The sequence below is a fragment of the Mus caroli genome, unplaced genomic scaffold (genome assembly GCF_978045245.1).
Source record: "Mus caroli unplaced genomic scaffold, Mus_caroli_1 scaffold_4, whole genome shotgun sequence".
Taxonomy (NCBI): domain Eukaryota; kingdom Metazoa; phylum Chordata; class Mammalia; order Rodentia; family Muridae; genus Mus; species Mus caroli.
In genome coordinates, this window is record NW_028227259.1 from 21,902,929 (window position 1) to 21,929,596 (window position 26,668).

Sequence of the window (26,668 nt, forward strand, 5' to 3'; positions counted from 1 at the left end):
GACGAGGGAGGGAGGGAGGGAGGGAGGGAGGGAGAGAGAGAGAGAGAGAGAGAGAGAGAGAGAGAGAGAGAGAGAGAGAGAGAGAGAGAGAATATTAAGAAAAGCAGTGATAGAGTGCCTAGAGGACTGGTCTTGAACTGTTCATAAGACTCCATAAGTCCTACTGGACTGCAGGCATGTGACAGCACACATTTATGTAGTGCTGGGATGGAGGCCAGGGTAGATTATCTAGCATTCTAGGCAAGCATGCAACCAACTTAGCTACAACCTCAACCCCCACATTCACCCTGCAGTACTTCACCAGCCACAGGCTTTCCTCTTCATACCTACTGTTAGGTACCACTTTGACTCACACCACAAAAGTTAATGAGATTGCTTGTAAAGATGTAACCCTTTAGTTAGTGGCCTTCTGTATCCAGTATTTCTAAATCATAGCATACAGAGTTCAAAACTCCTGCTACACTCAGAACTGAGTACAGAGTGAAGAACTGTGACCAGAAACAGACCAAAACAAGCAAAAACAAAACAAACAAACAAAGGAAGATGACTCCTAATAGCAATGACAGAAAAAGAAACGGGCACAGTAAACATGGGACGCCTCTGTCAATCTCATTACAAACCTACCATGAGGCTCTTGACTTGTGTGACACAGTAAATTAGGAATATAGTGCTTCTGAGATTCTAACAAAAACTTCCTTTTACTTGACAAACCCTTTACATAGCCACCTGTAAACCTGACTTTACTTGTGGTATGTTATTTTATGTATATGCGAGTTTTACCTGTCTTATCTATATGCCATGCTCATGCCTGGCACCTACACAAGCTAGAAGAGGAAATAGGATCCCTGGAACTGATGTCTCACACTGCTGTTAGCTGCCATATAGGTGCTGGGAATTGAGTCTAGAACCTCTGGGAAAGCAGTTATCTTAACTGCTGAGCCATCTCCAGCCCCATAATAACTATTTTTTAAAATTAATTGCCAGTGCTAGAGGGTTGGCTCAGAGGTTAAAAGCTCTGGCTGTTCTTCCAGAGGGCCCAGGTTCAAGTCCCAGCACCCACATGACAGCTCACAACTGTTCTCAACTCCAGGTCCAGAGAATATATGCACACATGCAGGCAAAACATCAATGCAATAAATCACCAAAAAATTAATTGCTGCCTTATATTTGTGTGGAGCCATTTAAAGGAACAAAACCCAACCGTGTTGTGCTGAAGTAAACTTAGACGATAGGGTAGTAAGGATATATCTAGTCTAAACCTGCAAGATGACTCAGTGGGTATAAAACTGCTTGCCACACAAGCCTGAAGACCTCAATTCAATCCTGGGATGAGTAAGAGAACCAAACTCCTAAAAGGTTTCCTCTGACACACAGGCCTGAAAGAATTGTGAAAGAATTATTCCCTCTCCAAGAATTTTTAAATGTTTAAAAATTTTTAAAATATATTTAGAGGCTAAGAGGCTACATCTGGGTAGATCTCATAGCCCACCCATTTCTCTGCTTCATAAGGCAGAGTGGCTCTGAAGGTTGTTAGCTCCTGTTATCAGGCGGCAGCACCACACACACACTCCCCCATTCACACACACAGCTCCAACCATGGGCTTTCAGTATCTCCTCTATTCCAAGTCCATTTCTAGACTCACACAACTGCCTCTGTTTCACACGTTCACAGACTACGGTGATGATCTACTCGTTCAGCATAGTCAACTTAGGCCTAGGAGTCTCCGAAGGACTCCCACTAAAATGGACAAAGCTGCCGGGAAGTGGTGGCACATGCCTTTAATCCCAGCACTTGGGAAGCAGAGGCAGGCGGATTTCTGAGTTCGAGGCCAGCCTGGTCTACAGAGTGAGTTCCAGGACAGCCAGGGCTACACAGAGAAACCCTGTCTTGAAAAAACAAAAACAAAAAAACAAAAAACAAAAAAACAAAAAACAAAAAACAAAAAACAAAAACAAGGACAAGACCTGCAGCAGCTTTGGTGGTCTGGTTGCCATGCTCACTGTGATGCTAACCTTTTAAGGCTAGGCCCTTACTGGATATTTAAGGAGCCATATAAGAGATTCTTCACAAAGGTGCCAAGTACAGCCAGTCCTCTAGACTATGAGAAAGCTGAAGCCTGGTTAACTGGCCAGCACCTTGAGAGGCCAAAACCTTAAAGGGGTGGGGGCGGGGAGCAATACTATTTCAGGGCTCATCATTTCTGTCATGATAATACAAGAAGAGAAAAAAACAAAACAAAACTTAAGGCAAAGTTTGCCAGATACAAAGAGAGTAACTGATGAACTAAGCAGAGAAACAGCTGTCCGTAGTTCCCCAGTTCCAACTGACCTCCATCCACACTCTCCAAACAAGTCACTGACAGACCCCCGAGGGCCTGGTACTCCAACTCAATACAATACAAACCCAAAACAGTTCATAAACTGACAGAAAACGCTGATACTGAGCTAGAATCCCAAGCAAAACCACTGAGAAATGAGGAGACAGCGGTGAAAAGGTTTCAACAATCAACAACAGCAGGTGAAGCACCATGAATGCAAGCACTCACCACACACTCACCACCAGACACAATGCCCGCCTCCTTATGTAAGTTGTCAATGCTCTTCATCACACTCGTTACCATCTAAAAGACACCCAGCAGTGTTGTGATACAACAAACCAGCTCTCACTTAGTATATAAATGTATGGCAAGAAACTTTATCTTCCAGTTGTAACCTAAAATTTGTGCAGTGTGAAATTGTATCATCACCTACCACCCTGCCAATTTAAAAATAAAATAAAATACCAACAAGGTAGAGAAGTGCAGCAGTGCTTAAGGACACATGTGGTCTCCACATCTACATATTCACAATTCTGGTCACATGGGCTGTACTACCCCACAAGATGATGATACGTTTACTCTAAACCTAAATGAAACAGAAATGAGGGACGATGGGGACAGGGGCAGGAGGGAGCAGTCTTGCTCTTGATAGGTTTCTTTGGTTGATTGTGTTTGAGTCTGGCGGTGTGAATGCCAGGGTGTGAGCGCCTATGGAAATCCCAGGACCACCTGCAGAAGTTGGCTCTTCTACAATGTAGAACCAACAGATTAACAAACTCAGGCCCTTGGTCTGAGTGAAGAGTGAGCACCTTCACCAGATAAGCTATCTTGCTGACCACTGACTGTACAGGCATCAGCAGCTTCCTCATCGTCGTCAAGGGGAGATTCAGGCGTGTGGCTGCAATCACTTCCGACTTTCTACTAGGAGTTCGAAGCACCGAGCCCGAGTCGGCAGGCTAGTATAGGAGCACTTTAAGCCAGCAAGCCGCCTCGGTGCCCGGATCCTCAGCAGTTCTGATAAAACATTTCCAAAGCAGCTGCTGTGGCATTCATCATTTACTAGTGAAAAGCTTTTTCCTTCTGACATGTCTTTGTTGCTGAAGACCGTTTATGTAGACCAGGGGAGCCTTGAATCGGTGTATAGCCAAGTATGGAGATTACAGAGTATGTAGTCCTGGCTACCCTTGAGTCAGTGTGAGTCCAAGTATGGAAAATGCAGAGTGCACCAGCCATGCTCAGTCTTATAATGTATGAGGACAACTGCTGGCATTAAAGATTTTCCTGCTGGTTTTTGAAAAGTGAGTCCCACCACATCAAATGTTAACCTCTAACTTTTCATACCCCCAAGAGAGATGTGGTTGTAAGAAGCAAGCCACGGGGGAAAATGACCATGGCCAGCTCAGCCAACCCAAGTGCTCTCACTAGGCCTAAATGCTGCACAGGTAAAGTGACCCTTGCCCTTCATTGGTCAGCACTCACACCAGTGCATAAGAACAGAGATGGACTGCACTGGGCTTCACTGCCTCTGCTCTCTGTTAGCAATGAGGTGGAAAGAATCTAATCCTTTAAAACAGCTACAGGTTTCACACTACAGCCAAAGTCATGAATAGTTAATCCTGCCTCTCTCTAGCTCTCACCTGGGCAAAGACATTCTGGTCCAGCTCTGCTGAGTAAGACACAAGTTCTCTGATAACTGGGATCTCTTACAGTCAGGGTGGCAGCAAAGACTGTTCAAGCTCAGACTAAGTTTAACACATTCTCTGCACTACTCACACAAAATTTATTACTTGTATATTTTTGACATGATATACAGTTTTAGAAATACTCAGAAGAATTAATTATTTTAATGAAGTTCTTTCTGTAATAGATGTTAAACAACTAAGAATAATCTCTAATACTGTGACTACAAAGACATATACTACATCCTATCATCTATAATTTTTGCATATAAAGAACTATGAGGCTATTAATTTACCTCAGTGGTCCAAGGCTACAGCAATGGGACTGTAGAGCCAAGCTCAAGAGCCCCCAAAATATAAATAAATAAATAAATGAATAAATAAGGGGGGCAGTGAGAGGGACAAAACTCACCGAAGCGATTATCATCCACTCCCAACAGCCTTACTAAGCCAAACCGACTCATTATCTCAAACATTACTCAGACAGGTGCCAGCACTGTTGCAGAAAGGTACTTACTTATATGGTACACTTGTAATAAAACAAATCCTATCAAAATAAGCTGTCTTTAATCCCAGCCTTCAGAGTGCAGAGGCAGGAAGACCACTATGAATTAGGGGCCACACTGCACAGGCAAGTTCCAGGCCAGCCAAAGCGATATAGTAATTCAAAAATGGGGTCCTGTGGGGTGGGGGGGGGGAGACTTGCTTAAGAGAACAGGGAGAAACAATGAATTAAATGCTCAAAACCACTGAGTCCCATTAACTCCCATAGTTAGAAAGGAACCCGACACTAATTTTTCCAAGCACAGGGCCCTGGGTAGGTGGCACACGCAGTCACAAACAAAAAGGCAGCACTTTCCAAGAGCTCACTGAATCCTCCCCACAACTGCACAACAGACACTGCTTTTTTGAGTTTCTTTTTTTATTCTTTTAGATGGTCCCATGTAGCCCATTAGCCCAGGCTCACCTCCAACTCCCTACTTAGTCAAGGCTTGCCTTGAACTTTTTTTTTTAATTTATTTTTTAATTAGGTATTTTCTTCATTTACATTTCAAATGCTATCCCAAAAATCCCCCAGACCCTCTCCCCCCCCCCAACTCCCCTACCCACCCACTCCCACTTCCTGGCCCTGGCATTCCCCTGTACTGGGGCATATAAAGTTTGCAAGACCAAGGGGCCTCTCTTTCCAATGATGACCGACTAGGCCCTCTTGCCTTGAACTCTGACTCTCCTTTCTATATTTCTCAAGTAATGGGGTCACAGGTATGTGTACAGCATAGCACAGCTATCTCAGAAGGTAGACTCTTAATATAATTCCTATTTAATATGAAACTCTGTAGCTGGAAGAAATTTGTTCAATATTGTAGACAAACAACTTCATCATAACAGCCTCAGAAGAACAGTGTGGGGGTGCACTGCTGCTCTTGCAAAAGACCTCAGTTTAGTACCCAGTCATTCTATGCAGCTCACAGCTCTCTGTGCCTCCATTCCCACAGTAGCCAATGCTCCCCTAAGGTCTTCACAGCCACTGGACACAAGTGGTACACTTAATACATGAAGGCAAAGCACTCCCACACATATAAACAAAAGCCAGACGTGGTGATGCTTGCTTTTATTCCCAACCATCGGAAAGCGAAGGCAGGTGGATTGCTAGGAGTTTGAGGATAGCCTGGTCTACAAAGCAAGTGCCAGGCCAGCCAAGGCCAAATAGTGAGACCCTGCCTCAAAACAAACAAACAAACAATAATAACAGAACAGAATGCTTAGTAACAAATGTAAACAATAAAGTGGAATGTTTGTATATTGAAAACTATCAAACACATTTTAAAGAAATCAAAGACCCCCAAAATCCAAAGCTAGCCAGTGGTCATAGATTAAATAATTCACTCTTAAGGTGTCGGGGCTGTTTGATGAAAGGAACCTAAAATAGCTGTCTCTTGTGAGGCTATGTCAGTGCCTGGCAAATACAGATGTGGATGCTCACAGTCATCTATTGGATGGATCACAGGGGCCCCAATGGAGGAGTTAGAGAAAGTACCGAAGGAGCTGAGGGGGTCTGCAACCCTATAGGTGGAACAACAATATGAACTAACCAGTACCCCCAGAGCTCTTGACTCTACCTGCATACGTAGCAGAAGGTGGCCTAGTCGGCCATCATTGGGAAGAGAGGCCCCTTGGTCTTGCAAGCTTTATATGCCCCAGTACAGGGGAAGGCCAGGGCCAAAAAGTGGGAGCGGGTGGGTAGGGAAGCAGGGCTTGGGGAGGGTATAGGGGACTTTCGGGATAGCATTTGAAATGTAAATAAAGAAAATATCTAATAGAAAATTTAAAAATAAAATAAAGTACTTTAAAAAAAAAGGCATCGAGGCTGGAAAGATGTTGCAGCAGGTAAAGGAGCTGCAGCCTGAGCCAACACCTCATCTCCAGACCAACACCTGAGCCAACACCTCATCTCCAGACCAACCTGGCAGAAGGAGAGAGCTACCTCAAGTGTGTCTGAGCACCACGCACCACACGTGCACACACACACACTCATGCACACACAAGCACACACACACACACAATTGCTGAAAAAAACACTAAACGCAGGACCACTACTTCCATTTATTCAATGTAATTCCTACCAAAGTTCAAGTTACCTTTTTTAACACAAATAAACAGGCCAATCCTTAATTTCATGTGTGAAAATACAAAGGACAATGACTAACAGAAACGATATTAACAAAAGTAAAAAGAAACCAAGGTAATACAAAGTATAGTGAGGAAACTAAGAGTGCACACACACACACACAAGCTGTATCCTGAGTCCATGAAACAGACCTGAGCCCAGAGAAGTCTCAGTTCAGTCAACCAGTTTCCCACAAAGACACCAAGATTATTCAATGGGAAAACAGTCTTTTTTAATAAAAGGTGTTAAACAAGTGGACAGCCACATGTCAAAAAAAATGAAGGTAAGTTCCTAGCTCACACCAAAAACCGGCTGAAAACGGAGCTGCAGGACAGCTGCAACCAGTGGTGAGAGGTGACTGTCAGGCTCGAGTGCTCTCAGGCACCACCTCCTGCAGGACAGCAGAAGAGAGCTGACTCCTAAGAGCTGTCCTCTAACTTCCACACACGTACCATCACGCCTGCACTCATAACATACTCACATTTACACACAATGAACGTTTAAAATGTTTTAACTAAAACCTAAATAAATATAAGGATTAGGCTTAAGAACCTCTTGGAAAGAGACAGACATCACACTCTCTCCCAAGTGTGGACTGGGTGCCTCTTCTCAGACAGGCCCTTTGAGGCAGAGGCACTGGGGGACTGACTGATTCTGCCACAGTGTGTTCAGGCCTCACTTGGAGCCACAGAGTAACTGAGAGCTGGGATTCCATGCTTCCGCTTGTCCTTCTGCATTCTTTCCTTGTGACTAAAGCCACAACATCAGTCATCTTACTGAACCTGCAGTTGCCTTGCATTCCCAGAAAAAAAGCCTAGAAAGAAAGGACTATTTCTCAATTGAGTATTATCCATCACTACGAGCCAGGAAAACTACATTCTGTCGCAGCAACACAGACCATCTTGGGAGCACGCCACAGGACTGAGAGCTGAGACAGTGAGTGAGTGACCATGCCAAGATGATGACTGCTCAGTTATGTCCATGGCCTGCTCCAATTCTTCCTCTCTTCGGCCCTAAAGAAATGCGTCCTACAAAAGAAACTCTCTCCCTGCTTTTCACTATTACTACCCTCTTAGGAAAGGGGTCAAATGTAGCTTATAGGGCCCACAGGATCCCAGTTGTACTTTACAAACTCCACTTTTGCCAGGGGGGTGCTTCTGCATGCCTTTAATGCCAGCACTCAGGAGGCAGAGGTGGGTGAATCTAGATCAGTCTAGTCTACATAGTTGGATTCCAGGAGAGCCAGCAGGGCTAGAGACTCTGTCTTGAATGAATGAATGAATGAATGAATGAATACCATAGGTGAGGTCATCAAGGTGATTTCAGCCAAGCCTGAGTTTGATCCCTGGAGCCCACACCATTGAGAGAACTGACTCTGACCACAGTCCTCTGACCTCCACACAGCACTAAGGCATGCACACACACACATGCACACACATACAATAAGTAAATCACACGCACCATCACGCCTGCACTCATAACATACTCACATTTACACACAATGAACGTTTAAAATGTTTTAACTAAAACCTAAATAAATATAAGGATTAGGCTTAAGAACCTCTTGGAAAGAGACAGACATCACACTCTCTCCCAAGTGTGGACTGGGTGCCTCTTCTCAGTCATTCATTCATTCATTTAAAAATGTTAGGTGGCAAACACTTATACTCCCAGCACTTGAAAGGTAGAGAGAATCCCAAGTTCAAGGTCATCTTCAATCAAACAGCGAGTTCCAGGCCAGCCTCAGCCTTGAGAGACCAAGCTACACAGTAGAGGGAAGAATGGGCACCTATATCAACTGATGAAGGGTTGTTATAAATGTAACATATATGTACATGTATGTATAAAATCATATACACAGAGAGAACAGAAAGGGCATTATTACATGCTACCATAACCTTGAAAGCACTGTCCCAAGCACAAACATTTATCTAGACAAAGTGTTAATGTGATCTTTGCATTACAAAGGAGCTTCTGCTAAAATATGAAGGTTTATTTTTGAGGGAGAAAAATATTCTCAAGTTATATAATATAATGGTTGTACAACACTAGAAATAGCTTTTTTAAAAAACTACTAAAGCATAGTTTTAAACGATAACAAGTCATTTTAAAATTGTCTCGATTGAAACAGGAAATTCCAGAGCAAATATGTACAGTTAAGAGAATAAAAATCCATCGATGCAACTCCAGAGACCTAGATGCACAGCTAACAGGGCAAGAATGGCTCTGACTGAGGAGAGGGAGAAGGAAGGTGAGATAGGTTAAGAGATGGCTGGAAGGAAATAACAAAAGAAGGGCCATTCAATCTGTAGGCAATCAAGAGTTAACAAAACAGAGCTAGGGATGTAGCTCAGAAGGGTGCTTGCCCAAAAGAAACTCAGCAAGACAAAAGTAGAGTGGTGGGGCTATGGAGGCAGCCTAGGAATCACAAGTTCAAAACCAGCCTGGGCTAACATGAGACTCTTCAGAGAGAGAGACAGAGACAGAGACAGAGACACAGAGCAGAGAGAGAGAGACAGAGAGAGAGCAGAGAGAGAGACAGACAGAGAGACAGACAGAGAGACAGACAGAGACAGACAGAGATAGACAGAGACAGAGAGGAGGGAGGGAGGGAGGGAGGGAGGGAGGGAGGGAGGGAGGGAGGGAGGGAGGGAGGTGAAGCCAGTAAGTAGGTCTTTGCTGGAGTCTCACAGGCAGAAACGTAACTAATCACAAATGTAAGAAGCCACACAGTCGTTCCTAAAAGATCCACAAATGAAAAGATCCAATGCAAAGCTTTTACATTGTATGTCATGTTTGAAGACTATTAAATTTTATAGAGCTATTTATAGAGCCTGTCAATTTACCAAGATTCATTTTGAGTCAGCACACTCACACAGAACCCCCTCAGGAATTTCACCAATTACCACCCCTCTCCTTTATAAATCCTGAGCTCTCACCTCACGTGTCAGTGGTCTTCTATGAACTCTTCCTCAGCAGCAACAGTACAAACAACTCCCAGGACTCTGCTGCTTGTACAAGGTATTACTAAGTACCGCATATACCTCAGCAACAGTCTAAGTACCGCATATACCTCAGCCAACAGTCTACTTTGTTTTCTTCTTCTCTGTGGAGTCTGAAACAAATTAATGAGTGGCATGAAACTCAACAATTCTCCTGCCTCAGGCCCCCAAATGCTAGGACTACAGACATATACCACCATATCAGCTAAGTTACTCATTGAATAATCACCAATCAACAAAGCCTTAAAAAGACTCATCGTATGTGTGCATGTGTGCATGCGTGCGCGCGCTCCCCACTGTCATCATCTTCAGCCTTGCATTAAGTTGGGTTCCAGTCACATAAAAACAGCACTTTAGGCATATATGGCTCAGATAGACAGGTCGTTGACAAATTTCTAAATGTCGACAATACACTCCTATTATCCTCCTCTCTCCTCTCCTCTTACTTCCTCTCCCCTCCCCTCCCCTCCCCTTCCCTCTCCTCCCCTCCCCTTTCCTCTCCTCTCACCACTATTTACTCTCCCTCCCATCCATCATGTCCCCCTCCTCCCTACCAGTCCCCTTCCAAGATTCATAACTTTCAGATTCCCTAACTCGTCTATGGTAACCAGGGCTATGTGTATGCCTGACAGATTGGGACTATCTACTGGAGCCTGGTGAGGTCATCAGTGGGTGCACACTGGAGGCAATGGCTCCTCTCTCCCTGAATCATCTGTCAATCTTAATCATGTTCACACTGCTAAGTGCTATGTGGGATCACAAATTCTAATGATTCATGGACCTACTAAATCATCCTCTTGGGAATAGGGATGCCTATAAAGTCATAGAGATAACTTTTAAGCTGTGGAAGACTCTTGTCCTCCCTATTTCCCTAACGAATTATAAATACAAAACGACAACAACAACACTTCACTTTATAAGCACAAATAACTAGCCAATCAAGCCAACCATTACTCATTACTGAATCCAATATGAAGAATGCTAGATATACTAGGCCTACTATATATATTCCTGGAATTTCACTTCTACCAAATTTACCCTAGAAGAACATTCACGTTGCTGGAGTGTAGTTCAGCAGTACAGCACTTTAACAGATACACAGCCCGAGATCTGTTCCCTAGCACCTTGAGGGGGGAAGGGGAAATATTCATAGATCATGTGTCTCTGGAGAATCATACAAAGATGTTCAATCACAGCTAGTGAGAGGCTCAGCAGGTAAAAGCACTGGCCATCCAGCCTGATGACCTGCCCATCTGAGGTCAATCCCCAAGACCCCACCGTGGACAGAACGAGCCAGCACTGTCCACTGCTCGCTGCACTCTCCTCTGCACCCCACAGCATGCACATCCACTTCCACACAATATAAGCTTAGAAATCTTGAGGATCTGGAGTGTATCTAATGAGCAATGGATACCCACTGCTAAGTGGTCTATACTCATATTCAGAATATGAGCATTAAAAAGGAATGAAATAGATATCATAAATATATCTCTAGCATAACTCTTACTAAAGCAAAATGTGGAACTTTCAAAAAGCAAAATGACACTATCTCTAATTAATATGCATTTCACATCACATATATATGTAAAAAAAAAAGGGTAAAGGCTATAGAGGAATATATCCTAAACTATTATAAAAATATTCAACCCTTTGCTTTTTCTTTACAGGTATTACCCATGTAAATTAAAATCAATGTTAAAATATTAAGACCACAGCATGTCCCATTTAAAACATGTCCCTTCTACCGCACAGCTTTCAAATGGACACTAGGCAAAAAGACTTCCATCACACCATTATAAATAGATCTCCAAAAGGCCAATTTTCACTTTCAAATAAAATTCACAGTTTAATCAAGGTCAAGGCAATGTTCTGTTGGAATTCTGAAAGTGTTATGCTGAAGGAAAAGAACAACTACATTTTCCTGACACTAGATGTTCTGCCACCAAAAAAAGGTAGTCATGTGGAGCTTATACATGTGGCATTTTTAGAAAAACAAGCTTTAAAATCTGAATTCAGGCTGTTCCTTCTACTTCTATCCACTCCAGGCTCTTAAACAAATCAGAGTACACCAATGAACTTTTAAAAATGTAAAAATACAGGTATTGATTAAGCAGCCCACAAAGTGTCAGGTTTCTGCTATGCATGTTTATGAAGGACCTAAACTCTCAAGGAGTCCAGGAGCTGAGTTCATGGTATAAAACCTAATCTGTGAACCAGAACACATCTGCTCTTGCTAGGCCAGGAAGAGGAAGAAGACATGTTTAGGATGTTGGAGTTGAGTGCTATACAGGAAGAACACAGACCACAGAGCAACGACCGTAACAAAGAAGCAGGTGGAGATGCCTCACCAAGGGGTTAGGAAGCTCTGTGTGTCTGTAAACACAGCACTTCAGAGACTGATAGCTCAAAGCAAGCCTGAACCACTGAGAACAGATCCTAGGCGCAAGCACTTGACTACAGTGGCACACACATGAATGCCAGCACTAGGGAGGAGGAGGGGGGGGGGAAGATCAGGACCAGGAACCCAAGGCCAGCTTGAGCTATCTATCAAGTTCAGCCATATAGCAAGTCTGAGACAATCCTAGGCTACATGATACCCTGAAAAGAAGAAAGAAAGATCACCTGTGTGATCATGAGTAAGGTAAGTCTTGGATACATACTGACATCCTGACTCCAGGTAACAAATAAAGAGAAATTAGTCTTGTTTGGTAATAACCTTATTCCAGGCATACTATTATTATATTCACTCCAATAATTAAGCTTGCTGATGTATTTACATGGAAAACTTCAAATTTTAAAATATTTTAATGAGAAGAATGGACATATGTGTCTAGGAGAAAGTAATGTATCCTCAAATGCCTATACTATACAGCCACCTCTGACTCCACTGCTGTCATGGTAGGCTATTTCCGTCTCTGAAATGCAGGCAAAACTGCACTACCAAGGCTTAGACAGCTATGTATACATGAGAGTTGAAAGATTACCTATCTTAGCTCTAAGTCATTCTGGACAAAAACACTGACATTGGGGTGCATGCAAAGAGGACATAATAGTGGGGTTTTTTTGGGGGGTTGGGTTTTTTTGGGGGGGCTACCTCAAAGCCCTCCATCCCAGGCACTGTGTGGATGTTCTCAGGACCTCTGAAGTATGCCTGAGGGCCGGCTTCTACACCAGTGGCCCTACACTGGGATGACTTGATTTGTTCCCTGTGACTTTTTTTGCCTCAATTGGTAAAGACCACTGACTTCCTAATAGTCGTGTGCCTATCTGATTGATTTGCTGCAAAAACTACCAACAGGTAATTTCCACTCCCCACACTCCATCCCCGATGTGTTCTCTGAGCCACCTGTGGCCCCAGCAGTCTGAGTCCCTCCCTCATGAGCTCATTCTAAGAGCCCCAGTCCTTTCTCCTTTAAGCCCCTACTGCTCAGTACAGCAGCTCCTCTCCAAAGGCCTGGGTCTTTCCCAGGTGATCAGATCTGCCACTGAAGCTTTTATTATTTCAGATCTGTTTGTGTAAAGTAGTCACCCTTTTCACATTATGGTGATAAACAGTTATCTTTCAATTTGGCAAACATTAGATATCTTCATAACAACACTATTAGAATCCAAGCATCTAGGAGCACCTAGGAGGCTAAAGCAAACAGACCAAGGTCAGCCTAAGAAGACCATCTTAAAACATGAGGCTAGGGTTAAGGGGCAGAATATTTGCCTAACATGCACAAAGCCATGGGTTAGATTCCCACCACCATAAAACAAACAAAAATACCATTCCACCTTTATAGATAGGAGAAGCTAAGAAGGTAAGGTTAACTGTAGGCATCTAGAGTCACCCAGTTAATAAGCTAAGGCTCAGACTTAGCCCCAGCTCTATCTACTCTCAGAGTCAATGCTGCTAATACCACCCACTAAACGGAAATCTATCCATTTCAGAAATCTAAACTCCTCTCAGCAGGGAGTGAATTGTTAGTTCATCTTTCTCATTGGACTACTTTTAGAGGATGCTAGGCTATCTGAAGACCACACAATCCAGCCCCACAGTGCAAGACAGCACTCAAAACTGCCACACCCCAACAAGCTGCCAAGGGATCTACAAACCACACCTCTCTACCACGTACCCTTGTTGCTACAGCCAAGACTTTAGAAGAATGGCATACGACACAGTACAGCTCAGGCACAAAATGGGATGAGGTCTGCCACGTGCTGCAATGTGGATAAACCATGAAAATATTATGAATAAAATAAGCCACAAACAAAAGGACAGATAGTACTGAGTAAGAGACAAGACATAAGACATAGGCTTGAGGGGAAAATAGAGAGCTACTATTTGGTGGTCACAGAATTTCTTTTAGACTGCAAAATTTCTAGAAACCGTATTCATGTCACAAACTTTCTAGTGAACTTAATGTCATCAAAGGATATATTTTAGAATAGTTAGGATGGTAAAGGTTTTGTGTTCTGGTTAGTAACAAAATTTATAATTAACACGTATGGCTTGTAGGCTATTTCTAGTGGATATAGCATTTCAGACATCAAACACAGACTCCACAAGCAAGGAAGCCAAAGAGATGATCAAATCCCAACTTAAATATTCAGAACAGGACATACACACTGCTGGTCAATGAGTTCATAGTTTGCTGGGTGTCTCTAATGAACACTCTGACAGGTTAACCCACGAGAAGAAAGGACTGATAAACAAGTACGCTACCATTCAGCATATACACATTTTCACCTACTGAAGAATGGATCTATAGAGCACCAGGATATTTTGGGCAATTTATCCACACATGCTTTTCAACAAGCACATTCAAAATACCCTTAACAAACATAATCAGCTTTGAGCTGAGAGCACCTCTGACACAAAGTAATATGTCAACAGAAAAGCAAACACAATGTTCTTTATCATTATCTGACTCTAACTTTAGAGTTTCATTCAGAGTGTGTGTGTGTGTGTGTGTGTGTGTGTGTGTGTGTGTGTGTACGCGCACGTGCGTGCGCCCACAGATCACCAATTGCGGCTAGTCTTGCTGTCCACCCTACCCCAGGGCTCCCTGTCTCTGTCTCCTGAGGTCTGTGATTACAGGAGGCTGCAATGCTTGCCCAACTTTTCTGTGTGGTTCTGGGGATCCAAACTCTGGGGATCAGACTTGTACAGAATGGGTCTTCTTCACCAACCCATCTCCCCAGCCTTCACTCTGTAGGAGCCAGACTGCTCTTCTCTAGCAATAACAGTGGTCACATTTCCTAAAGCAACAAAGTATAAAAGCTTTTACTGGTTTATAAGCTTTTGAGGCACCCTTGCCACTTAACATAATGCTCTTTAGATGCTACCTGCCTGTATTGATAGTCCGTCTCTTTTTACTGTTAACATAATACTCTTTAGATGCTACCTGCCTGTATTGATAGTCCGTCTCTTTTTACTGTTAATATTCAGCATCTAGATGTATCAGTATTTAGCCATTCCCTGGTCAAAGAAACTCAAACAGTTTTCACTTCTTTTGTTTTTGTTTTTGTTTTTGTTTTGTTTTTTTTAAGAAAAAGAAAAAGAAATCAACTTTTGGGATTTTTTTGTTTTGTTTTGTTTTTTAAAAGTCTGTATACAAGTTTCTGTATGAACTTGGTTTTATGTACTTATATGAACAGTAGGGGTTACATTGTTAAGAACATATGTGAAGCCGGTCTACATCCTTACATCCCCACCCACTCCGCAATAACAGGCACATCATAAACTGTCTCTACACGCTCCCCTTCCACCAGAGGCTGTTCGCTTCATCTTCCTTTATTAGTTATATTATTCATTTACATTTCAAATGTTGTCCCCCTCCCCAACCCTACCTTCAACAGCCCTCATTCCATCTGTTTGTTTGTTTGTTTGTTTGTTTCGAGACAGGGTTTCTCTGTAGCCCTGGCTGTCCTGGAACTCACTTTGTAGACCAGGCTGGCCTCGAACTCAGAAATCCGCCTGCCTCTGCCTCCCGAGTGCTAGGATTAAAGGCGTGCGCCACCACGCCCAGCATTCATTCCATCTTCTTAATGGCTCCTTTACTATTGTTCTATATGTTTTGTGTGCATGTGTGCCTGTGTGAGGGTTGTGAGTTGCCACGTGTGCTGGGAACTGAAGCCAGGTCCTCTTAGACCAGCGGCCAGTGCTCTATGCCCCGCGCGTCTCTTCAGCTCCTCGAGAAGCTTTTTCTTGCTGCAGAGTTTCAGATATGTTTACGTAATATAAAAAAGTCTTTTCTCTCTTTCTGCCAGGCTGTGACTTCTCTTTTATGTCACAAATATCCCTCAAAAGCAGTTAAGACTTTGGGAGAAGTCCAGTTTATTTTTTTTAAGGTTTCTCAATTTTTTTATTATATACTCAAAGAGCTGGCAAGACTCTCTTTCACTGGCTAGATGGTCTAGGAAGAGTACTTACTGTGACATAACTAAGTCTGTGTCCTTTCTATGCAGATGACAGAAGGCTGCAAGACAGCACATCCTTAGATCAGATGCGATCAGATCAGACTGCAAAGGTCCAACAGACACAGCAGGGACAAGAGCCCTGGCTCTGCTCGCTCTCTCAGCCACGCCAGCAGAGCTGCCAGGACCCACCATGCCTTCAGGAGACTAACTAGCCCATGCCTTCAGGAGACTAACTAGCCCATGCCTTCAGGAGACTAACTAGCCCATGCCTTCAGGAGACTAACTAGCCCATGCCTTCAGGAGACTAACTAGCCCATGCCTTCAGGAGACTAACTAGCCCTGTTTCCTTTTCGGAAGCCAAGGTCGAGATGAAACTCAGGGCAACCTTCCTCCCTTGGCCTCCCAAGTGCTGGTTTTGAAAACAGAATTTTTACAGCAAAAGCCTCAGCAGCTCCAACACATAAGGTTGGCCACATCCAATTTACAAATTAAAGAGTAATGGTGACAAAGACAGAGATTTTTTTTTAGTATGGTCACAGGGAAAAGAAATGCATAAAAGGGTCCAGTCACCAAACCCATCTTTGGCTTACACCGATAGTTCAGACACAAATGTTGGTCTAGGTTATCACCTTGGTCACTGCCTATAAATTATTAATATTAATCACTGCTATCACCTGAGAAGACTGATTCTTGGCTCCATTCACCCTCTTGGATGAGTGCCCTGGGGAGAGGCTGTGCGTGTCCCAGAATCCACAGTGACTACAAGCTTAGGAGAAGGACTTGTGTCTTGGACCATGAAGTTGAAAATGAAGTAGAAAGAGTCAAGCAAAAACCTGACCCACAGAAGAGATAGACAAACAAAATTAAGACAAATATGTCATGCCTTCATCCTGCCTTTTAGTTGCCTGTGGGCCTGGTCAAGGAGTCAACAGTTATGTCCCTGTTTCAGGGGACATAACCCTTGAGTCCACACACACCCCCGCAACCCCTCCCCCGTGGTTTGCTATTATTCTGGTGTGTGTTTCATGGTACCATAACTAAAAACCCTTTGCTAAACCTAAAGTCACAAAAACTTTTTTTCTAATAATTTAATCCTTTAAAATTCATTTTTACCTATTATGCAAGACATACAAGGTATCATTATTTTTTAAAATACTTGCACCAAAGTGGTATTGTATTTACTGGTGTCGATTCAAAGCTTAGCTCTCACTTCAACAGGAAAACAAGGCTGTTTGTTCTGAGCCAAGTGTGAATGCACAGACTGGGAACACAAAGTTAGGTAAGTTATCTTGAATAACAAATTTCACTGAAGATGTGGGTGCATGAATTTTTATGGTCAGAGACTAAAACAAATACATCATCTGCTAAGGACCATCAGGCAGGTGAATCACAGCCAAATGGAGAACATTTTCCTGTGGCTCTATAAATGTTCTCTAAAGACAGTATTAGCTTTGGGGATGATAGATGCAGGTGATCTGATAAGGTAATGTATTCTAAAGGCTATACCTAATAGTTGAGAGGAAAGCTACTGAAGGTAGGCGCTTAAGAAAACTAAAATTGGGCTGGAGAAATGGCTCAGCGGTTAAGACTGTTCTTCCAGAGGTCCTGAGTTCAATTCTCAGCAACCACATGGTGGCTCAGAACCATCTGTAACAGGATCTGATGCCCTCTTCTGATGTGTCTAAAGACAGCTACAGTTTATTCATAAAAATAAATAAATCTTAACAAAAAAAGAAAAGAAGACCACAATTCTGGCGTCATAGCTGCAGTATTCCAGCTATACAACCATGAAGTCCCTACTAGTCAATCTGCCATATAGAATCTTCAACACAGGTGTGGGGAGCTGGGGGTAATTTCAGTTTACACTAGACACCTATTTTCTGATTATCTACATTGGTCTAGGATGTAAGAATAAGAGGATAAAGAAACAGGAAACAGCCACATAACCAACCAACTCACTAAAATACAGGGCAACTTCAACTAGAAAAAGGAACTCTGCAGTTGACAGCTGAGACTGGGAGAGAGTTCATAATGCTAGCGATGAGCAAAAACCAGACACAAAGTATAACCTTAGAGAGAACAGGAAACCACAAGCAGCCACAAGATATCTATCAACGTATCAAGTTCGTTCAGGACCACTGGACTTCTTAAGTTTTTTCAGGCAGGGTCTCATTAGTCCAAGTCGGCCTTGAACAAGTCTAAGGATAGCCTTGAACTCTTGATCTTCCTGCTTTCACTTCCCATGTGCTGAAATTACAGGCACATGACTCTTGGGTTCCACTTGCTAGCTTTAGGACTGTGTGTGGTTCCCACCTTCAACCAGGTGATAAACCCAGGAGAGCAGAGAAACAAAGCCCTCCATGTCCAAGGCCTGAAGTGAGCACTCCTACTGGAAGCACGGAGCAGTTCTTTTCGAGACTAGGAAGGTCCTTGGGTTGAGTGGGAGGTGAGGAACCTCTGTGGTGTCAGAAGCAGCAGTGAAAGAGCATAAACCACCTGAGCTCTGGCTCTGGCTCTGTGCCGAGCTGGACTGGGTTTGAAGCCTTGGTCCTTATCACTCCTTCAGGAAGGGGTTGCTGTCAGAAGGTGACCTAGGGTGGAGGCAATCCTTTTTGTTTGGAGGCCTGCACTGATCCACTGCAGTGGCGTAAAGTTAGCTTGGGGAGATAAAACAGCTTCTTCCGGACAGGGTTCCAGCATGTTATGAGCCAGGCTTCTCGAGAGCTTTGTTATTTTGCTTTAGTTACACTAAGCAATGAGTACATTGAATTTTGTTTTGGTTTTGGGTTTGTTTGTTTGTTTTTTTTTTCATTTTTTTTCTTTCTTTTCTTTTTTTTCATTTTTTTTTCATTTTTTCTTTCTTTTCTTTTTCTTTTCTTTTTTTCCGAGACAGGGTTTTATAGCCCTGGCTGTCCTGGAACTCACTCTGTAGACCAGGCTGGCCTCGAACTCAGAAATCCACTTGCCTCTGCCTCCCAATTGCTGGGATTAAAGGAGTGCACCACCACTGCCCAGCAATATATTTTTAGGAAAGCAAAAAAATCATGCTATATTCCTGTGAATTTAGCACTTGAGAGGTAGAGGTAGGAGATGGAGGTTCAATGCCAATCTTGAACCATGGGGAGTTTGAGGCCAGCCTATGTTTCATGGTACCCTGTCTCAAAGAAACAAACAAAGGTCAGGGACACTAAGGGCAAGGTGAAAGAGCAACACGTCCATCTCTCACACCAGCTACCATAGGACAAAAGAGCTACATGTCCACCATACCATCCATCATGCTAATATTTTCTATCGAGCCTTGAAAAGGTTGTGTGTAACCCTGATTTCATGTGACACTTGTTAGGAACTTGAGGGACAGTTCCTAAATGTTTCTCAACGACAGTGATGGGTCACGGAAAATGTGCAGTCAGTACAGACTCCTTTCCAACCATTCCTAACAACTCCTGGAATTATAAGTATAGCCCATGTTTGCTCAAGGGTTATCCCACAATGAAGGAAATTTTATAGTATCTGCCAGTGTAAATAATGAGTCTGTGCACTGAAGAATTCTCTGGATGTGGAAGAGCTTGCTCAGTCATATCTGGTCCACACAGCCACATATCTGGTCCACACAGCCACATATCTGGTCCACACAGCCACATATCTGGTCCACACAGCCACATATCTGGTCCACACAGCCACATATCTGGTCCACACAGCCACATATCTGGTCCACACAGCCACATATCTGGTCCACACAGTCACAACAGTAAAATGATGAAGCAAAACATCCTCCACAATAACGAACGAATGAAGGGCTCTAGACCAGGACACACAGGGCTGATTTACGTGGCCCCACCCTACAGTAATGCTCGCATTAAGGGAAGCTGTCATCAACCTACAGTAGAAACTTGCAAACCCCGACATTCCATTTCTCAGAAAGTAAATTTACTTGAGACTGATCTTACCTAGTCCAATTCAAATAAATTCTAGAATACAATGAAAACTATAAACAAATTTGTAAAATAATCACTTCAAGCCACAAGCAAGAGGCATCCTTCAAAAATGAAATACAACAAAGAGAAACCTTACGCATGAATCAAATTAAAATTAATCTGTGTGAATATGTGTGTGTGGGGGCGGTGTAAGTGTGTAGGTCTGTACATCTAGAGACCAATGTCCACACATTTCCTGTTTGAGACGGGATCTTTCACTGAACACAACTCAGCAGCTGTGCTACGCTGGCTGACCAGCAAGCGCAGGCTGCTCCTATCTCCACCTTCCCTCAAGACTAGGCACATGCCACTGCACCAGGTTTCCTGGTGTCCGTTCTTGCACAGCAAGCACTTCACCAGCTCTGCCATCTCCCCATCCACAAAGTAAGCAAATAGATCTTGGAGCATACGCGGCTTTTCCATAGTAAACTTTGAGATATTGATTGCAGATACTCATCTTCTTCTATCATGACTGACAGATGCTGCCTGTCTTTCCCTGTGCTCTGCCTCTGTGAATCACTGTGCATGGCTCTGGAACGAACGTGACTGCTGTTGCTCACAGACACTGCACTGTGAGCTCTCCTCCACATAGCCTCTGGCCCTTCCGTCCACTGCTCACTCCCCTTTGTCCTCTCTGTGTTACCCGACAAGGCCATGTGTGTCTTCTATCATGATATATATACATATGTGGTTCCATTCATCTACATAAAATCCATAAACCACAAATGAGAAAAAAAATACTAGTTTTCTGACTTAACTGGATAATTATTTCCCATTCATTCATTTTCCTACAAACAACATGATTTTGGTTTTATTTGTGGCTAAAATAGTCCCATTATTGATTGTTGCTGTAGTTTATGGGAACAAAGGGAACAGGCACAACAGAATGTAGTGTAAAGGTTTTGTGTGCATCCACTATCTCTATGGCCAAACACAGCCAGCTGACATCGCATACTTAACAGCTGCACACTACCATAAAATTAAAATGTCTATGCCTATGATTAACATTGAATTCTGTGTGGCATTAAATCTACTAGTGAGCGATTAAAAATGACACTCCAAAACCTTTTATTTGCCTCAATTCACGATCCCTGCAACTCTCCTCCTGACCAAAAAAACAAAAACAAAACAAAAAAAAAAAACTCTTTTTTTTTTTTTTTTTTTTGGTTTTTCGAGACAGGGTTTCTCTGTGTAGCCCTGGCTATCCTGGAACTCACTTTGTAGATCAGGCTGGCCTCAAACTCAGAAATCCGCCTGCCTCTACCTCCCAAGTGCTGGGATTAAAGGCGTGCGCCACCACGCCCGGCTCAAAAAAAACTCTTAATTTTCATATTCCTGTAAGAAAATTAAAAATAACTGATACCTATACTACAGCAGAATTATGCACTAAATGCAAATTATCTTGTCAAAGTTAAGATTTTAATCTTTCTTAATATTTTGATCTCTCAGATTAAGTCTCGGCTTCCATAAGCTTGTTCCCCATTGGATAAAAATACTATTGATAATTTGATTCAATTAATTACTACATAGGAAAGACAAAACAAGAAATAATCCAAACATTTTCATTATAGAGAAAGAAAAATTACGATGTGTTCTTTAAGATCTGTTTACAAACTGGAAAAATACCATTTTGAAAAAACTGATATGAGAATTTAATAAAAAGGTTTTTTGTTTTGGGGGGTTTTTTTGTTTGTTTGTTTGTTTTTTGGTTCTTTCGAGACAAGGTTTCTCTGTATAGCCCTGGCTGTCCTGGAACTCACTTTGTAGACCAGGCTGGCCTCAAACTCAGATATCTACCTGCCTCTGCCTCCCAGGTGCTGGGATTAAAGGCGTGTGCCACCACCGCCTGGCTAATAAAAAGGTTTTAAAGCCTGAAAAGAAAATCAAAATGGAAAACTTTATTATAGTCCAAACTCAAGAAAGCATCCATATGAAAATCATGACAGGATAACGTCAGCTGTTCAACTGATCTCAACAGCACAATGGCGGCACACCATGAAGCTCAGGAGTCAATTGGGTTCATTGTTCACAGGGCTCGATAAGACACAGGGTTAACTGTGGCTCAGAAAACTGCTTCCATTATCCCAAATTCATTTTGGCTCAGATTCTGTAGATCAAACACAATAAACTTTAAGCACTAACAATCCAAACCACTTTCCCAGGTTATTCAAGAGACTTGGCATCCAATGACTTTTGTCTAATTCCAAAAAGCAATTCTCTCAACACAGGGTACAGATTCACGAGCAGCGAAAATACCCAAAGGTGTAAGACGAGGTATGACGCAGCACTCCTGTGGTAAGTGCATACCGTTCATAAGCAAGACTCGTTTCCACTCAGACCACAAGGCCAACAACACATCAGGGCTACCTTACAAAATCCTGTATGGAACCAGGCAAAATATGCACATGTGCACATTAAACACTGATGAGCTATTCAGAGTGAACTCTTCATTTCTCATCTGATGATACAATAAGATGACCAACACAGAGAAAAAATGTGTAAACCACCTCTTCCACCTTTCTTCTATAGTCCAGAGCCTCGATACAAACTACCCCCACTCCCACCCCAGGCACCACAGGTCGGAGCTGCCCCAGCCACAAGGACTGACTGCCACATCTGCCTACACCCCTAGAACCAGGACATCCTGCTTAAGAGCAAGACTAGAAGCTTTCCTAGACTTAAATGAAAAACAAACTAACACTCAGCTAAAGACGAGAGATGAGCTATTAACTCTCAGTGCAGTCTCGACTCTAGCTAGAACTTAGCAAGAAATACTGTTCAAAATGTTTTAGGCCAAATGCCTATTTTCATCTCTCTATTCTGAGCTTTTCAAAACCTTGGGTGGAGCCAGGCCTTTAATCCCAGCAGAGGCAGGCAGATTTCTGAGTTCGAGGCCAGCCTGGTCTATAAAGTGAGTTCCAGGACAGCCAGGGCTATATAGAGAAACCCTGTCTCGAAAAACCAAAAACAAAAACAAAAAACCTTGGGTGGAAAGAATATAGGCTATTTACTTAATAAAAACCCCGCTGCCTGCTAGTTCATCTCAGCAGTATTCCGAAGGCCACAGCAAACAACCACTACTTCATTCTAGAGCAGGAGCTTTTGCTTTTAGGGGGTGGGGAGGGAGGAGGCTCTTCTGTTCTGGTTGTTTAGGTTGACTAGTTGTTTAGGTTGACTAGTTGGTGATTGGTAGGTCTCAGTGCCTGTGACTTCCCAGACCTCTTTTACCCCGCCCCTACTCTAAACCTCTCCTTCCCAGGGTCTGGGCTTCTGATTCATTTCAATCGCTATATAACTAGGCCATTTGAGTTCTGCAGGTCTCTTGTCATGTCCAGTCCCCAAAAACACCTCCCTAACCCAGGCTGCCTGTTCCACTCCCTCTCCCTCTCCCTCCTACTCGGTCCTCCATGGTCCTGCTAAGTCTGCCAGCCAGTTCAGCCTGGACTCCTTTTTCTGCCTGCTTCTCCCTTGTGTCTACAGAAAACATCTTCTCCCAGCTTCAGCAGTGGCTACATCCTTGCACTGTCTTCATCTTTTTCAGTCAGTTGGCTGGTTTTGTTTTTAAGCAGGGTTCTCACTGCGTGGGTTAGCCTCAAACTTGAAGCAATCCTGAATGCCTGAGTGCCACTCTCAGCTCAGAGAAACAAATTTTCTTAGAAATATCTGCAGACAAAATTATGATCTTCTTCATTCCTGTGTTACTATTTTGTGAGATTTGGGTAAGAAGAGTCAGGGCTGAATTACCTATAGGAAGAGGCAGCACTCTGTAGGGTGGGAAGGCCTTTCCTGTCTCCCTGCCTCAGGGCAGGACAAGGGGAGTAGCACAGTTTACTCACAGCAGGCACAGAGGACAAGAACTGGCCCTAGCGCTGGCCAGTTCCCTCAGGGGCACTATTTCCTACTTAAGTGCTGCTGCAGACTGAAGTGAAGTCACAGGAAGTAAACGTGTGGAGAAAATGCTAACCAAGGAAGCTTGAGGAAGCAAAGTGTGGGAAAGCAAGAGTGGGAACACTCAGCACTCGACAAAGAAAGGTAGCTTGATAAGATACATACTACATGTGGAAAATGTACACCTTGCTTTTAAAACAGAAAGTACAGAGAGCTCACCTGCTCAAAACCAAGTTCCTGTACCAAAATGCACAGGGACCACACTTTGAACATCTTCAACATTTTGGCAATAAAAGTTTTAAAAAGGGATACAAAACAGCACAGGCTGAGGGTGTGGCTCTGAGGGAGAAGACTCATCACCCGGCACATATAAGGGCCCTGGGTTCAATCCACAGCATCTGGGGGTGGGGCTGGGGGGGCAGATACTTCTTGTAAAGATACTGGTATCAGACATCTCTGAACCTATCAGAATCATGACAAGCCTTCTCTATCTTCCTGCCTTTTCTCACTTTTCAGGGAAAGAAGAACAAACACAGCCACTCTGTCGTTAGGTCTTACAATTCCAATGGATTTAATCAGACCCTGGAGGGCCGTGTGTCTCTATACATTTGCCTTAAATACATTTACTTGAGCTCTCTCAAAAGTGGTTTCACAGCAATATATAAAAGCCATAGAAACTATAAATTATTGCTGCAAATGACATTTCCCTAGAAACAATCTATTTAGGTAGAAATGTCCAAAGATTTGTTTATTTGTATGTATGTGTGTCTGCATGAGTTGATAAATACCACGTGTATATAATTCTCCATGGAAGACAGAAGAAGGCAGCTGGTCCCCTAGAACTGGAGTTATATGTGATCATAAGTCACCAAGTATAGACGGTGGGAATCAAACTGAGATCCTCTATAGGGCAGCCAATGCTCTTAATCACTGAGCCAGCTCCCCAGGCCAAAGGTAGAGATTTCCAAACATGTAAGCCAAGACCCATCATCTTCTGCTCAATAGCAGAAATAAATAAACCAGGCATTTGGCATTCTTTTGAAGTCTGAGAACAAAGGGGGAAAGGCACAGAGAGAGAAGCCCTGCACATGGAAGCAAACGTGGCCCCTGTAGTCCTAGCTCTGAAAGGGGGACATCATCCACTTATTTACAGTGTTTCGCAAGGAACTGACTATCTGCCAAACTCGCCCTGGGCACAAGGGAACTCCAAAGGAGGATTTGAGGTTTAAAATCGGCTTTAAAGGTCACATATTTTTACCTGCACTTTTTTCTATCTGTTTACTTACAAGGAAGATGGCAGGACAGGCCTATAGAGGTCAGAGGCTACTGCAGACCTCAATTTTCCCCTCCACCACGTGGGCTCTGGGGTTTATCTCAGATCTTCTACTTGATGACAAGTTCCTTTAATGCTGGAGTCATTCTGCTGTAAGATCTTACAGGTGGTACTTGTTTCTTTGTTTTTGTATTTTGTATTTTCAAGACAGGGCTCTCACTATGTACCTCTGGCTATCCTGCAAAACTCACTGTGTAGCCCAAGCTGGCCTTGAACAGAGCTCTGCCTACTTCTGCCTTCCTGGTGCTGGGTTCAACGGTGTGGGTCACCACACATGTGGCCATGGGCTATCTTTTAATATAAAAGAGATAATAGAAGTAGGCTTGCACTGGGCAGTGGTGGCGCACACCTTTAATCCCAGCACTCGGATTTCTGAGTTCGAGGCCAGCCTGGTCTACAGAGTGAGTTCCAGGACAGCCAGGACTATACAGAGAAACCCTGTCTTGGAAAACGAAAGAAAAAAAGAAGAAGAAGAAGAAGTAGGCTTGCCTATGTCTTTTCCAAGATGAAGAAGATATAACTAACAGGTGAAGGCAGCATTATCGGTAGGCATGAGAAGTATCTCGTGATATATATTGTCAGTTGGCCTCAACTTTCCAGCAAGCATCCCTAGTATTGAAACTGCAGGTGTGAGCCATGAGGACCTACTTACTAAAATTAAATTCTACTGCAATCTTACTACTGAAAAGTTTATAAGTACAAATATCATTCCACCTGCTAGGGTGAACATATTGAAGCTTTTCCTAAAACAAGAAAACCTTATTACCAGGTCACCAAAACCTGTAAGAGTTCAAACTCCTGGGACCCAAGGTAAAAGAAAAGAAATTGACTCCTTAAAGTTATCCTCTGACTTCTACACAAGCACCATGACACATCCCTACACACAGGAGCATACACACATAAAAACACACACAACAACAACGATATATAGATTTAAAAAGAAAATGGAAGTCTTACTGTAAAGGAACCACTTGGGAGGTAAGAAAACAAGAAATTTATTCCAAAACCATCCTTACATTTTAGGATGTTTCAACAAAAGGAAAAGACAAAAAACAGGCTCTATGGTTTTAAGAGTTACATAGGTGCATAGAAGCAGCTTCCTCTGTAGAGCAAGGGTAGCCCCACCCTGCCTCTGATAAGCCAGTGGCCCAGGACTACAAATGAACAGCAAAGGCTGATGGGTAAGACAGACTTACTACACTGAATCCTCCTAACTAATTCAGGAGTACCTACGTCTGTCAGTGCACATGACAGATGCTTTTTACTCTCATCTGCACTTTCCAGGCTTGGCTTACGTTATTGTTCTGTAAACAGAAAAAGACGCCTCAAGGAAAAAGTGCCAAATATGTTGTTCTCCCTATAATGCTCAATAACAGTGCCTTGCTGAAGTCTTAAACCTAC

At 43.1% G+C, this 26,668-nt stretch overlaps 1 protein-coding gene across 13 annotated transcripts in view; it reads right to left on the reverse strand.

Annotated features, from left to right (window-relative positions):
• Positions 1–26,668, reverse strand: part of Srpk2 (SRSF protein kinase 2) — a 174,591-nt gene that overhangs the window by 111,863 nt on the left and 36,060 nt on the right. Inside the window, exon 2 of one of the 13 annotated variants that reach the window (XM_029477091.2) lies at positions 9,605–9,780. The exons of the other annotated variants lie outside the window; for them this stretch is intronic. The gene's annotated coding sequence lies outside the window, so the exon portion shown is untranslated. The remainder of the gene's footprint in view (positions 1–9,604; positions 9,781–26,668) is intronic. 13 annotated transcript variants of the gene reach the window in all.